Source organism: Drosophila miranda (assembly GCF_003369915.1).
Source record: "Drosophila miranda strain MSH22 chromosome Y unlocalized genomic scaffold, D.miranda_PacBio2.1 Contig_Y1_pilon, whole genome shotgun sequence".
NCBI classification, from domain to species: Eukaryota; Metazoa; Arthropoda; class Insecta; order Diptera; family Drosophilidae; genus Drosophila; species Drosophila miranda.
Window position 1 is genome coordinate 14,456,123 of NW_022881603.1, and position 15,362 is coordinate 14,471,484.

The following is a 15,362-nucleotide window of genomic DNA, read 5'->3' on the forward strand; positions in this document are numbered from 1 at the left end:
CTCCGCCTCCCACGCGGCCGTCTAGCTTTGAGCCATCAGTGTAGAAGTGGACCGCATTTGCAGGTCCTGGTTCGCCCATCTCCCAGTCCTCCCTAGATGGGATTGATACCTGGAAGGGCGTCGAGAGGTGATCACTGGGGATACAGTAATCTGTCCTCTCTGGTAATTGCGGGAGTCTCATCAGGATTCCCGAGTGCCCAACCGCGGATGCTTTCCACAGTCTGGCTTCTCTCATTCTGAGGGCGGAAAGTGTTGCCATCTTCTTTCCCATGAGATCCACAGGGAGGAGGTCCAGCACAGTATCCAGGGCTTCCCCTGGAGTAGTGCGTAGCCCGCCAGTTATGCATAGCTCTGCCATGCGTTGAACTCTGCTGAGTTTATTGAGGCATGTCCTTCTGTCCAAGGCTGGCCACCATACTCCATAGAGCATGATTGGTCGTATGATGGCGGTGTAGAGCCCCCGAACTATATAGGGGGTCATTCCCCATTTTAGTCCGATGGCTTTCCTGCAAGTATAGAGGGCCACTGTGGCCTTCTTTACTCTATCCTCTATGCTCAATTTCCAATCGAGCTTTCTATCGAGGATTAGGCCAAGATACTTGGCGTTGTTGCTGAAGACTAGCGTTTCCCCACATAGTCTTGGGGGAATCAGTACCGGAACTTTGTACTTCCTAGTGAAAAGCACCAGTTCCGTTTTAGACGGGTTGACGCCTAACCCGCATTTGTCTGCCCATTTCGACATTTTCGTGAGAGTACTTGTCATGCACTCACACAATGTCTGCGGAAATTTTCCGGAGAATGCTATGGCAACATCGTCCGCGTACGCCACCACACGGCAGCCACCCCCCTCTATCTCCCGCAGCAGTGTGTTCACTGCCACGTTCCATAGGAGGGGCGAGAGGACTCCGCCCTGCGGTGTGCCTCTGCTGACAAATCTGGTACACGTTGACGTCCCCAGTGATGCCTCAACCGTCCTGCATTGTAGCATCTGATCGATCAGGCTCACCGTCCTGGAGTCAACGCCCAGATCCGTCAGTGCGCCCGTGATGGCGGTCGGAAGGATGTTGTTAAAGGCGCCTTCTATGTCGAGGAAGGCTACTAGGGTGTACTCCTTAAAGTTAAGGGATGCTTCGATGATCGATGTGATCGAGTGTAGGGCCGTTTCGGTGGATCTTCCCTTCCGATAGGCATGCTGGGAGTCTGAGATCAGACTGGACGGAATGCACGCCGTTAGATGCAGCCCCAGGAGCCGCTCCATCGCCTTAAGAAGAAAAGACGATAGACTTATGGGTCTGAAATCTTTTGGGGCAGTGTGCGAGGGCTTGCCTGCCTTGGGTATGAATACGACTTTGGTCTGAAGCCAGGTGTCAGGAATGCACCCGTGGGAGAAGATTCCCTCGTAAATTATTTTGAGCCAGTTAATGGCTTTATGTCCCGCGTGAATCAGTTGGGCAGGGGAAATGCCGTCTGGCCCCGCGGACTTGTAGGGTTTAAAGCTTCTGATCGCCCAGGAAATGTTCTCCTGGCTTAGCAGTCCCAAGATGGCATTTGAGGCGACAGAAGGAGGCGCGAGGTAGTTGGGTCTGTTTTCATCGCAGCCAGGGAAGTGGGTATTTAGGAGAAGATTTAGCGACTCCTCGCTGGACGTAGTCCACGACTGGTCGGTGTTCTTCAAGTAGCCCAGGGTGGGTGTTGTCTTCGAGAGAACTCTGCGCAAGCGTGAGGCTTCTGAGTTACTCTCGATTTCGCTGCAGAACTTACGCCAGGAGGCGCGTTTGGCTTTTCTAAGTTCTTTGTTGTAGGTTGACAGACTGGCCTTGTATTCGGCCCAGTTTTGCTCAACGTTTTCAGCCTTAGCTTTATTGAAGAGTCTCCGGGAGGCTTTCCGGAGTTCACCCAGTTTCGGATTCCACCATTCAGGTTTCTTCCGGCCTCTGTTCTTGCCAGAGGGGCATGCTTTGTCGAGCGCCTTATTGCAGGCGTCGGTAAAGATCTTAAGAAGACGAGTCGTGGCCTCCGTGGAGAACTCCTCCTCAGATGGGGGCTCAGGGAGAACACGACAGAGGTAATCAGAGTACCGAGTCCAGTTTGTCCGCCTGATGTTTCGGAATCGGACTGGCTTCGGTACTGAGAAGGAGAAGACAGTTTCCACGTACCTGTGGTCCGAGAAGGAGTGCTCTTCCAGGACCCTCCAGGATACAATGTTACGCTGTATCTCATGAGAGGCAAGCGTGAGGTCCAGGACCTCCTTGCGGTTTTTAATGATAAAGGTGGGATCACTACCCCGGTTTAGTAAGACCATCTGAGTGGTCAGTAAGTAACTGAAAAGGTACTCACCCCTTTCGTTTGTGTCAGTGCTTCCCCACTGGCAGTGATGTGCATTGACATCGCACCCCACAATTAGGCCGATGTCCTTGGCCGAGCAGTCTGCGATTAGAGCCCGGAGAGGCGCGTGTGGAGGGGGGTCTGGTTGTTCATGCCCCATGTATGCGGAGCAGATCCTCAGTGAGCGCTCCTGGCCTTCGAGGCTCACTGCGGTGTGGTCTTCATTGCTGAAATTTGGGAGCAAAAAAAATAGGTGCAACTCTCTTTTTGCAAGAATGCAGGTACGAATTTTACCTGCGGTTTCAGCTACATATAGCTTGTAGTCAGAAGTCCTCAGACCGGAGACCCTGTTTCCGAGGATCCAGGGCTCCTGAATGAGGACTATGTCGGCTCCACCCTTGGCCAGGTGGAGCAGTAGAGCAGTAGGGCAGCGCATGCTGCCTTAGAATGGTGGAGGTTTATCTGCAGGAGCGTCAACGACATTCCTGAGGCTCGCCTCCACCATTGTTACTTCTAGATCGCTGTCAGGGGACTCCGGCTCCTCCCCGACAACGATGTGGCTGAGACCTCTGGCTAGGTCGCTCTCGTCGAACGCGTAGTCGTCCAAGATATCGTCCGACATCATGGACGCCGCATCCGACGCCGGGTTGTCTTCCTCGCACGAGGCCCCCTCTTTTGGGATCTCCGGCAGCTCCGGGTCTGGCTCGACCTCCGCTTGCCTGCCCTTGCGATCGGACTTGTAAGTGGATATGGTGACCTTCTTGTAGCCATAATCCACTACACCGTCCGACTTTGCGAGGAGATCAATGGATTCCTCATTTAGGACGAGGATAATCTGGCGCCTCTGCCCTTGGATATCCTCCACCTTTGCCACCTTCCAATCGGCTGTAGGAAGGTGGGGGTTGCAGACCTGCAGTAACCTGAGGATCTTCTCAGGCTCTGCAGGCTTAGCCGAGACCCACGCTCTGGCTCTCGGGCGACTAGGGACATCTTCCCACTTCACGGCCTCCAGTTTCGCCCCTGGATAGACCTCTTTTAGGGCCGCCACCGCCTTCATGTAGAGAGCCGCAGAGCGAGCGTCTTGGCAGGCGATGGCTTTCACCTTGCCTTGATGCCACCCTGCGTCCTCACACTTTGGCGGTGGTCCGCCGTTCTCCTCCAGTTCCAGTAGGAACCGGTCCTGGAGCTCGTTCTCCACCAGGTGCCACTTATCGCGAGGGACATGGCCGTCCTCGGCGCCCCTGTCCAGGACACCGATCAGGGTCCTGCCCCTCGCCACCTCAGCGAACGACCGGTTCGTGAGGTGGGTCTTCACCCGCTTGGCTTGCTGGGCTTGGCCTGGCTGATTTGCGGGGTCCTCCGCTGAGCGTTGCCGCTTGTTGGCGGCCTTGGCTGCGCCCTTTCCGGCTTTGGCTGGCTGGAACAGTGGAAGGATTGAGCAGGCCCACAGCCTCTGCTCCTTTCCTTCGGCTGACGCCTTGAAGTTCGGGTCTTCGTTGGACAGGATGAAAGCCACTCGTCTCCTGTCCTGGTACGACGGCTTTCCACCCCGTGGTGCAGAGACGCTGCCCGCCGGGGATCCCATGGGTTCTTCGGTCCCGGTGCGCTTACCAGCCGCGATTACGCTCTGCTTGGCAGCCACCCCGGTATCCGCTTCGCCCTTGGAGCCACCCGACTTGGAAGGACCCGATTGGCTTTTCGGTCCCCCCCTCGCTGCGGCTGCTGCCTGAAGACGGTGGACCGACTCAGTCTCCTTCCCCGTCTTCTTTGGACCCTGTTTCCCAGGCGCTGGTGCAGAGGGATTGGCTTGTCCCTCCGGTACTTTAAGAGGAGTACCGAGCTCCTTTGCGGTGTTTTTATTTGGTATTTTTGATATGTTTGGCATTTTTGTTCCCACGAGTAGGCGGGAAGGGGTTGGTCACCCGAGGCATAGCCCGCTTGCCCCGGGAAGCCTGATTTAAACTGGAGGTCCAGAGTCCGCATATTAGCGACCGGGCACCCCCCCGGCCATGCATCCCTCGGCATATAACAGTGTCACCTTGGATTGGGGTAATTTCACTGAGAGTTTTCTTCTCTCCGCCCGACTACCATTCGCCAGCATCCTAGCAGAGACATGACCGTGCTAGGACCTGTTTCCAGCCGCCCTCACGGGGAGAGTATAGTCGCACTTCCACCGGTGTGCACAGTTACGGCGGGTGACGGTTCGCTCGCAACCCTCTGTGTCCTAGGGGGGGGTCAGCCCAATGGCTGACGGCCGTGAAAGGTGTTGGTGTTTTTACATATTTTTTTTCAATGGCCAAGATTTTACGTTAAACGGTTTAAGCTAATACTAATTACTAAATAAAGGACAACACACGGAACAAAATAACATTTAATGTGGAGCGGTGTTTGGAGTGCGGATTATGTTTTTTTTCTTTAAGTTCAAACGACGTGGGCGATCGCTGGCCGTGGCCGGTCAGCACTAAATTTATATAGGTCCGTGTATACGTGTGCGCGTGTGTGTGTGTGTGAATAGGGTTTCGGGGTTTTTACTTGGTGAATGAGACCAAACGTGTGGCACGCACTGGAAGGCGATGCAACGATCGTGCGGTGTGGCTAGAATCGCCCTGGCAGCTAAATCGTCCTCTTTCACCCTCCCACTTCACACGTCCCGCAATACTTGGCTCACACACGCGCAACTGGAACGAACTCACTCAGGTTCCGTTGGGCAGTCTTCTTCTCTGCAGTCGACTTTCTCGAACTCCAGTGTCCCTCTCCAGGAAACCTTCTGGCCCGGTTCTGGTGGCTATATTCCTTGCCGGCTGTTAGTAAAATTTTCTGCATTACAACCTATTTTATCGCCCGCCTTTTCTGTACTCACTTCAAACTTTCTGTTTTAAGCACAAAATTTCAAGTTTCGACGTTACTCCGTCCACGCTCCACGATTTCCATAATCCAATCCACGTTTTCTAATATTTTCACTCCTATTTATCCCTTTTTCCCTTACTAATACATATAACTAATCCTATTCTCTTCCTTATATCCCCAGTAACGGCTCCAGCTCCCCCCGATGTCCCCATACACCATCGAGCCTCCCTGGACTTCCGCTAGATGGCGCGTCGCCCTCAGCCCTGGCCACCTATCGTTCAGGTGGGACTGGAACACCACCACGAGTATGTCGTCAGTCCCAGTTCCGGAACACTATTGAGCACACGCCGGCGTGCCCTGCATTCTTCTGCCGCTCCCAACGTAGGCCACACCCACACCTCACTACATTCTCAGGTCTTTGGCGTGGTACACTCCTATGGGACGGCCGTTAAGGTCTCCAGAGCATACGCGTTCTCTCCTACTGGCTTCACTACCCGGCATCGGATGAATTTGCGCGCGAACTTGGCATTAAAGCCTTTTCCGAAGTCACTAAGGACAAAATTTCGGCGGAATACCTCTTGTCCCGGCCTCGCGTAAAACACCCGAGCTCGCTGGCTGTACCTTACCCTACTACGCTCGTATGCCTGATGTAAACTAGCGCGAATCCTCTCTTGGATGAGTTGTCGCTTGTCCTGACCCTCCAGCAGCGATATGTCATGCTCGCCGATTGACCGCAGTCGCTTTGCCAGCTTGTAGCATGACCCATGCAAATACATTTGCTGCCCGAAGACTGCAAAGAATGGTGTTACGCCTGTTGCCTCGTGAACCGAGTTCCTAATAGCCAGTTCTATCTCCGGCAGATGCACATCCCAGTCCCGGTGATCGTCTTCCAGATACGCCCGAATCGCGCTGAGTACTGTGCGATTCACGCGTTCGGCTGCGTTACTCTGCGGAGAATACACTGGCGTCCTCATATGAGTGACTCCGAATGCATCGGTCACCTCCTTAAAAGTTTTCGAGACGAACTGAGCCCCATTGTCCGAGTGAATCATCTCCGGCACTCCAAACTTGTAAAACACCTCGTGAACGAGGAATCTTACAACTTCCTTTGCTGTGGCCTTGGTCATGGTCTTTAGGAATGTGAACTTAGAGAACTGGTCAACTACAATAAATATCCACGCCTGACCGTTCTTTGACCGCGGATATTTGCCCAAAAAATCAATATAAAGTTTTTGGAACGGGCGCTCAGTGACCACTTCTTGCCCCATCCCGACCTGCATCCGATAACTCGGCGCTTTCGACTCCTTGCACACGGTGCACCGTCGGATATAATCCCGCACCTCTATCGCCATGTTCGGCCAGTAAAACTGCCCACGCAATAAGTGCAAGGTTTTCGCGATTCCTCCGTGCGCTGTCTTCTCTTTCGAATGTGCTTTGTCTATCAACGCGGCCGTCAGCGAACTCGGAACCCACAATTTCCAGACGGCGCCCTCCAGTTGATCATCCAATCGTTCAAAGCGCATGCGCTTGAATATCATGCCGTCAACAATCTGGAGATCAGGTAAGCGGTCTTGGTTCTCTGTTATTTCCTTCCTTAACTCCTGATATTCTCCAGATTCAAACTCCACCGTTTCAAAACCCAGAATACAACTACTCGGATCCACTTCCAGCTCTTCAATACTGCGTGACAATGTATCTGCCACTACATTGTCCGCTCCTTTCCGGTGTTCTATGCCGAAATCGAAGGCCTGCAGTTGAAGGGACCAACGAGCTAAGCGACCATCCAGGTTCTTCATGGTCATGAGCCATTTGAGACTGGCGTGGTCAGTTATGACTGTAAACGGCATAAGCTCTACGTACGGACGGAACTTAAGGATCGCCATGAGGGCTGCCAGACACTCTTTCTCTGTCACCGAGTAGTTTTTTTGGTGGCAATTCAGTTTGGCAGAGAAAAACGCTATGGGCCTCTCGTTCTGCTCGTCATCCCTTTGGAAGAGTACGGCTCCTTCTCCATAATGTGAGGCGTCGCACTGTATGTAGAAGTGCCGCTTGAAATCCGCGTGTACCAGGACTGGTGCCGAGGTGAGTGCAGCTTTTAGCTCCCCCATGGCTCGTTTTCAGGGCGTCTGTGAGCGGACCGGCCATCTCAGCATAGTTTTTCATAAAGCGCCGGTACCAGCCCGCAGTTCCCAGGAAACTACGCAATTCTCGAACAGATCGCGGCTCGGGAATGCGCAAAATGGCCGACACACGATCCGGATCCATCTTCAGCGCTCCTCCTCCCACTATAAATCCCAGGTATTTAATGTTTTTATAGCAAAAATTAGATTTGCTCAGCCGTATCGTTAAATTTGCTTCTCGTAGACGCTCGGCAACCTGTCGCAGAATCTTCACGTGCGTTTGGAAGTCCTCAGCTATAATCAGCAAGTCGTCGAGATACGCATAGACGTTTGAACGCATCTCAACCGGAATCACCTTATCGACCAGTCTACATAGGCGTTGTGCGGCGTTGCAGAGCCCAAAGGGCATCATACGGAACTGGTACAGAGGCCGTCCCGGCACCGTGAACGCCGTATATGGTCGACTCTGCTCGTCCAGCTCGATTTGCCAAAAAGCGAATTTTAAGTCGACGCTGGAGATATATATCGTCTGATCGAGACGCGACAAAATCCCCTCGATGCTAGGAAGTGGGTAAGCGTCCTTGATGGTTACTTTGTTGAGCTTTCGGGCATCTAGACAGAAACGATTTTTGCCCGGCCTTCGCACCACGGTGGTACGGTTGCTCCACGGACTATCACTGTACTCGATGACTCCCAAAGCCAGCATTTTGTCCACCTCACCACACACCACTTCCTGCATCGCTGGCGACAGCGGGTAATGTCGATCCTTCACAGGCTCGGCCTTCTCCACCAACTGAATTTTGTGAGTCTCTCTCGACGTCCTCCCCAGGCCTACGGCTTCGAAAGTCAGAAACTCTGCCTTCACCTGATCCAAGGCTGCCCTTTGCTCTTCTGACAACTCCCATTCTTCCTGCACTATCTCCTTATCCGGGCCTTCCACATAGTGAGCGACTTGATCAGCCAGCACTTCTTCCACTAATCTGTGAGATGCTCCTACTGGACCTTCTCCCATCACCTCAGGAGCCAATGAGAATGCCCGCCAAAAGTCTACCCCCAAGTAAATTTCCTGTTCCAAGAAAGGGCATACGAAAAACGTTAATTTTTTTACCTCTCCCTTGTATTTCACCGGTAATTCCACTCGGCCAACGATTGCGCGATCTTCCCCATTCGCTACCTTCACTATAGAAGAATATCGACGAGCCTCCACGCCCAGCTTCTCCAGGAATTCCTGACCATTACACCCTAGCATGCTGTGTTTAGCGCCTGAATCCAACAGGCCTCGCACGGACTCGCCCATTATAGAGATTTCTGCGAAAACTCTCGGGTCTTTCTTGCACCAACGCTTTACTGAAGCAATCACCTGCCTCCTCATAGCTCGCCTTTGCTTAAAACGGGATCTCGCCTTTCTCACCCGCACCGACAGTGCTCGCATACCATCCACTCGTAGTTCAGAAAATATTCTATTTCTGGTTTCTAAATAATTTCTTAAGCGCTCTTCATATGATAAGTTCCTTAACCTAGCATGCAATTTACGTCTATCTAATTCATTTTTATTTTCTTCTACTTTCTCTGCGCAGGCCCCTTCTGTGAGCGTGATTCGCCTGCTTGGATCGCACCCCTCTTCACGTTTTCCGCGCAATTCGGACAGGTTGGACAATATGCATCGGGCTTTCCACACCGGTAGCAGAAAATTCGCCTCTCCGATGCCATACAGTCCCTAAAGCCATGATCGGTCTGCCCGCAGTTCCAGCAAATCAACTTCTGTGGAACACGCTGTGTCACTTGCGCTTCCTCAATGACCTCTGCCTCTTCATCGCCAATCGACCGATCCTGCGCGACCTCGCTGACGTTCGCATTCGGCCCGCGACCATAGTTTGTGGCTTTGGGTGCTCCTCGCCACGAAGATCGAGCCTTCCTCTTCAGATGTGCCTCTATTTCCACGCACTCATCCCGCAGTTGGTCTAAGGAATAAACCCGTAAGCCGTAGACGAAACTCGCTATCTCATCTGTGAGTGCCTTTTTGACGATTTTTACCATCTCCTTTTCAGGTGGTGGAAAAAGTCTTCCACACTCTCGTTTGACCGCTGCATTCTTTCTCGCAGTTCTCTCATGCGGTCGAACTCGGACGCCGTGCCTCGGAAACGAGCAATTAAGTCGCCCCTTAGTTCCTGCCAAACACCACCGCCATGATCACGGATGTACTGCCAGTACCATTCCCGCGCGTTTCCTGTAACCAGGTGATGAAATCCCTTTAGAACTTCATCCCACGGACAGCGGCATTGGGCTTGTAGGAATTCAATTCGGAACACAAAATCCTCGACTGTCATTTTGTTGCTGTCTCCGTCGAACGTCACGTCCCATTTTTCGACTCGGCCCCACCGTGGCCAAGGTCTATAACCCGGGGGATTTGGAGGCAGACCATGTCTAGGGATCCCACCAGCTCTCCTACCCTCGCCACGACCCTGACCCGAGTGTCTGAGTGCTATCGGGTTTCGCCAATTTCGCGCTTGATGCCCACCCCGTTGATGCTGCTCACTGGATGCGGTCGGTCCTACTCCTGAAGACGGTTCAGGACCAATACCACCTCGCCCCGAGCGAGCCAAAAATGGTTTTGGTGGCGGAATCGGCGCATCAGTCGTGCTAGACGGCTTCCTTTTTCGGGATTGCTCCTCGATACTCCTGCTCGTGGTGAACCTCCTCCCGCTGCGGTTCCTTCTGCTGCTGCAGCTGTCTAACCGGCTGGAGTACCTCGTTGAGTTGGTGCATCATCTCGATAAACCCCTTACGCAACTCCTCCTGCAACACCCGACTAATCGAGTCAGTGTTCGCTGCCCTGTGTGTCGCATGAGCCTGAGCCAACGATACGTTGACTTCTGATGCCAGTTCGGAAGCAAGCGTGGGTGTAGGATCGGACATTGGCCATTCTTCTGACCTGGCCTGGACCGGTGTTCTTGGCAACCCACCCACAGCTCCAAGTTCCTCCCGATCTAGATCAAACATCGCCCCTGACACTTCTCCTATCTGGTCCTCTGTTTTGTTTACGCGTGATCGCGTATGATACTGTCGACTACCCCCTTCTTGTGGCATCTGCACCGAGCAACACCAATATTACAAAAAAAAAAGGGCTCACCTCAAACTAAGATAATATATATAAATAAAGAAATAAATACCCAAAGAAATAACTAGTAAGAATAAATAACACCACGCTTCGGACCAATAAATACTCCGATAAATAAATAAATAAATACCGATATAAATATTGCGCCAACCAGCGCCGTTAACGAGATATATGCAATTAAATATTGGAATAAATAAATAATAACATACATGTAAATTCGATCGACACCTAAGACACTCAAACTTCAAACACATTCAACACAACACAAAACCTAACAACAAAAATTCCTAACAGTTCTTCTTCTTCTTACAAGATTCATTAAGAGGGGGACACGTGACTAGCCGGGACCAGCAACCGCTCCAGTTTCTGCGCTCCACTTGACAGTCGCCCTACGGATATCCTACAATTACGAACACCACCTTTGTGTGGCCTGTCATCTACTCTAGTCATCGCTCTAAGCGATGGCCGATAAACGAGAAGCCTCACGGTGCATGAGCTCACTTTGCTTGTGATTTGTTCCTGTCATCCCTCATACCGATCTGCCATGACAACAGATGCATCGCGGGTTGTCTTTACGACTCCCGGGCCACCTACTCCTCACCACCTCTCGGCAGACAGACAACAGGTTCAAAAACACGAAAGCGGCTTTGTTTTAAGCAAACAGGTGCGAAACTACAATGAACATTTACCTACATGACTTACTCTAACTTATTCCAATATCACATTCCATCACAGATTTATTCGATATCACAGTCCACCAGGCAATGTGTCCGTCGCAAACTCCCTGTCCATTTTTTTGTTGAACGGCAGTGACTTACGTTCACTTGCGACATCGAATAGCGACAAAATGTTCAACTGTAATTCGTAAGTCCCTATCACATATTTTATATATCCGTTAACTGCCTCCGTCTATCCATCCCTAGCATCAATCACCCCGCGCCATTAAGGACCAGCTTTACGCTCACCTTAAGCCTGCAGCAGCGACTTCTGCCGGGACAGCTAAACTGCACTTCGCGAGCTGTCGTCTTCTCCACTAAATTTATTATTTTTTTTTCATTCCCCTCATCTGCCTTTACCAGCCCGAGTGACATTTCTTGTAATACCACCCGAACCTGCGTCAGTCCAGATGCATGCGAATTCGAAAATAAATTGGGCGCCATTTGTTACACTTGGCTTGTTTCCCAGAGGGCAATGCCGGCTAGCTGTCGACCCCGGGGCTGGGTAGTTCCCCTTGCCCGCCAAATGTAGACAAAAAAGGAGACATACTACTTCTCGGGACATCAAAACTAACAACAACCTAACAACAACAAAGAAAATCATAAACAGACGGCTATCAAGTGGGTGAAGCTTGGGTGTTATCACTTCGCGCGCCCGCCCTACCTGTGACCAAACACAACGTTCATTTTGGCCACCCTCTGCTGGAACGGTAGCGGCTGGCCTAATCCATAGCTACGCCACGCGTCCTCCCTCTATTTTAAAGTTAATGCATCATGCTTCAATATATATCCAAGCTTTAATAATCGTAAATTGACAATTTCATCTTTCTCATTAATAAATAGCTATACTCAAAATTATCACTAACCACTAAGAAACACCAAAACGTTCGACAAAAATGCAAACAAGGAAATAACTGCTGAAATTTCGTTCAACCAACAGGGATACCCTCACCCATACGTAATGGAATATGTGTAGATGAGTGGATCCAGTTTTACGGGAGTTAATTTAACTCGGGCCCCTACGGAGACTTAACCTACCAAGAGCTCTTGTTAAGGGTCCCCGGGACATAAACAATAAACAATATTTTTCCACAAATCGCTCGACCAAATACGGTGGACTGATGGGACCCCCGCGTCACCCACTAAGGGTTAATCTTCTGGCACTGAACAGCTGATCGCAGATTTAGGTTCGTGAAAGGGGTTGGGGTTTTTACATATTTTTTTTCAATGGCCAAGATTTTACGTTAAACGGTTTAGGCTAATACTAATTACTAAATAAAGGACAACACACGGAACAAAATAACATTTAATGTGGAGCGGTGTTTGGAGTGCGGATTATGTTTTTTTTCTTTAAGTTCAAACGACGTGGGCGATCGCTGGCCGTGGCCGGTCAGCCCTAAATTTATATAGGTCCGTGTATACGTGTGCGCGTGTGTGTGTGTGTGAATAGGGTTTCGGGGTTTTTACTTGGTGAATGAGACCAAACGTGTGGCACGCACTGGAAGGCGATGCAACGATCGTGCGGTGTGGCTAGAATCGCCCTGGCAGCTAAATCGTCCTCTTTCACTCTCCCACTTCACACGTCCCGCAATACTTGGCTCACACACGCGCAACTGGAACGAACTCACTCAGGTTCCGTTGGGCAGTCTTCTTCTCTGCAGTCGACTTTCTCGAACTCCAGTGTCCCTCTCCAGGAAACCTTCTGGCCCGGTTCTGGTGGCTATATTCCTTGCCGGCTGTTAGTAAAATTTTCTGCATTACAACCTATTTTATCGCCCGCCTTTTCTGTACTCACTTCAAACTTTCTGTTTTAAGCACAAAATTTCAAGTTTCGACGTTACTCCGTCCACGCTCCACGATTTCCATAATCCAATCCACGTTTTCTAATATTTTCACTCCTATTTATCCCTTTTTCCCTTACTAATACATATAACTAATCCTATTCTCTTCCTTATATCCCCAGTAACGGCTCCAGCTCCCCCGATGTCCCCATACACCATCGAGCCTCCCTGGACTTCCGCTAGATGGCGCATCGCCCTCAGCCCTGGCCACCTATCGTTCAGGTGGGACTGGAACAACTACACCTAAGTGCCTTGACCCATCTCCTGAAGGAGAGCAATACTTCGCTTCCGCTTTAGAGAATGAATTAAGGGAATGCAACCAGCTAAGGTTGGAACATTTAAATGACGAAGAAAAGGAGAAACTAAAGAAAGTTCTCTATGAATTTAAGGACGTGCAGTATAAAGAAGGTGACATTTTGACCTTCACTAGTACTATAAAGCACGAAATTAAAACCCATCACGAAGATCCTGTATATCGTCGACCATATAAATATGCTCAAATACACGATCAAGAAGTGACTCAACAAATCAAAGATATGATTAGACAGGGAATCATTCGTAAGTCGAACTCTCCCTATTGTGCACCCATCGCTATGATACCAAAGAAAATAGATGCTTCAGGAAAGCAGAAATATCGTATGGTAGTAGATTATAGAAGTCTAAACGAGGTGACAATAAAGGATAAATTCCCTACACCCAGAATGGACGAAATACTAGATAAACTAGGTAGGTGCCAATATTTCACAACAATCGATTTAGCTAAGGGATTCCATCAAATTCCTATGGAACCTAGCTCAATCCCAACGAGGTGGAACGTTGTGAGTTGCTGCGGACACCGCAACTCTACAGTTATACCCGATACTAAGTCAGTATGGCTCTCTCCGGCAGACGCCGCTAATATTGAACGACACGACAAAGAGTGCGTGCGAGAGAGACAGAAAATCAGTCTGAGCGTGACGTCGGGCGCTGCGTAGCCACTGCAAATTGATTTGTTCCTATTGGCTATAAAAATGATCTGATCTGATCCAGATTCAGCAATCTGATAGATATGATCATTATCTATGATTCTGCGTTTTTAGTTATCTCGAATGTGCAATATTGTGGATGCAACAGATTTTCGTCTTTTGTTGGGGCGGAAGGGGGTTGCGCGAAATTCTGAGATATACGTTTTATAGTGAGATCCAACAGAAGTGCGGATACCAAATTTGGTTACACTAGCCTTAATAGTCTCTGAGATTTGTGGATGCCCCAGATTTTCGTCCTTTGCGTGGGCGGAAGGGGGTGTGGCGAAATTTGGGCACGAAACGGTCAAGGTCCGATATCACAGGAGTGTGGATACCAAATTTGGTTGCTCTGGCTTTTATAGGTTCTGAGATCCTTGAACTCATATTTTGCAATTGGCAAAACCGACCATGAAACCTGTGTGTTAGAGAGAGACAGAGCGAGAAAGAATGAAATTGTTTTCTTGATTCTGGCTATAATAATAATACGATCTGGTTCAGATTTTGCACTCTAGAAGATATAGTCATCTTCTACGATTCTGAGTTTAGTTTTATACTATCTTTAAAAATGTAGATGCCACAGATTTTCGTCCTTTGTGGGGGCGGAAGTGGGCGGGGCGAAGTTTTGAAATATTTTTGTAGCAGTGACATATCACAGAAGTCTGGATCCAAAACATCGTTGCTCTAGCTCTTATAGTCTTTGAGCACTAGGCGCTGAAGGGGACGGACGGACGGACGGACGGACGGACGGACAGACGGACAGACAGACAGGGCTAAATCGACTCGGCTATTGATGCTGATCAAGAATATATATACTTTATGGGGTCGGAAACGATTCCTTCTGGACGTTACACACATCCACTTTTACCACAAATCTAATATACCCCAATACTCATTTTGAGTGTCGGGTATAAAAACAGCTTTCTCCACGAAGCATGGTCATAACGAGTTCACTCGTATGCCCTTTGGCCTAACCACTGCCCCCGCTACCTTCCAAAGATGTATGAACAATCTGCTAGAAGAGTTAATCTTCAAAGATTGCCTCGTATACTTAGACGACATCATTATATTTTCCACTTCATTGGAAGAACACCTGTTGTCACTAAGGAGAGTATTTGGAAAGTTGAGAGACGCCAACTTAAAGCTACAAATGGATAAGTGTGAATTCCTGAAGAAAGAAACGGAATTCCTAGGCCATGTAGTAACAACTAACGGCATAGTTCCAAATCCAAAGAAAATATCTGCCATAATAAACTTCCCAATACCCAATACAACCACAAAAATAAAATCATTCATAGGTTTATGTGGATTCTATAGGAAATTCATTCCCAACTTCGCTAATATAGCAAAACCTATGACACTCAAATTAAAGAAACGAGCAGTCATAGACCCAA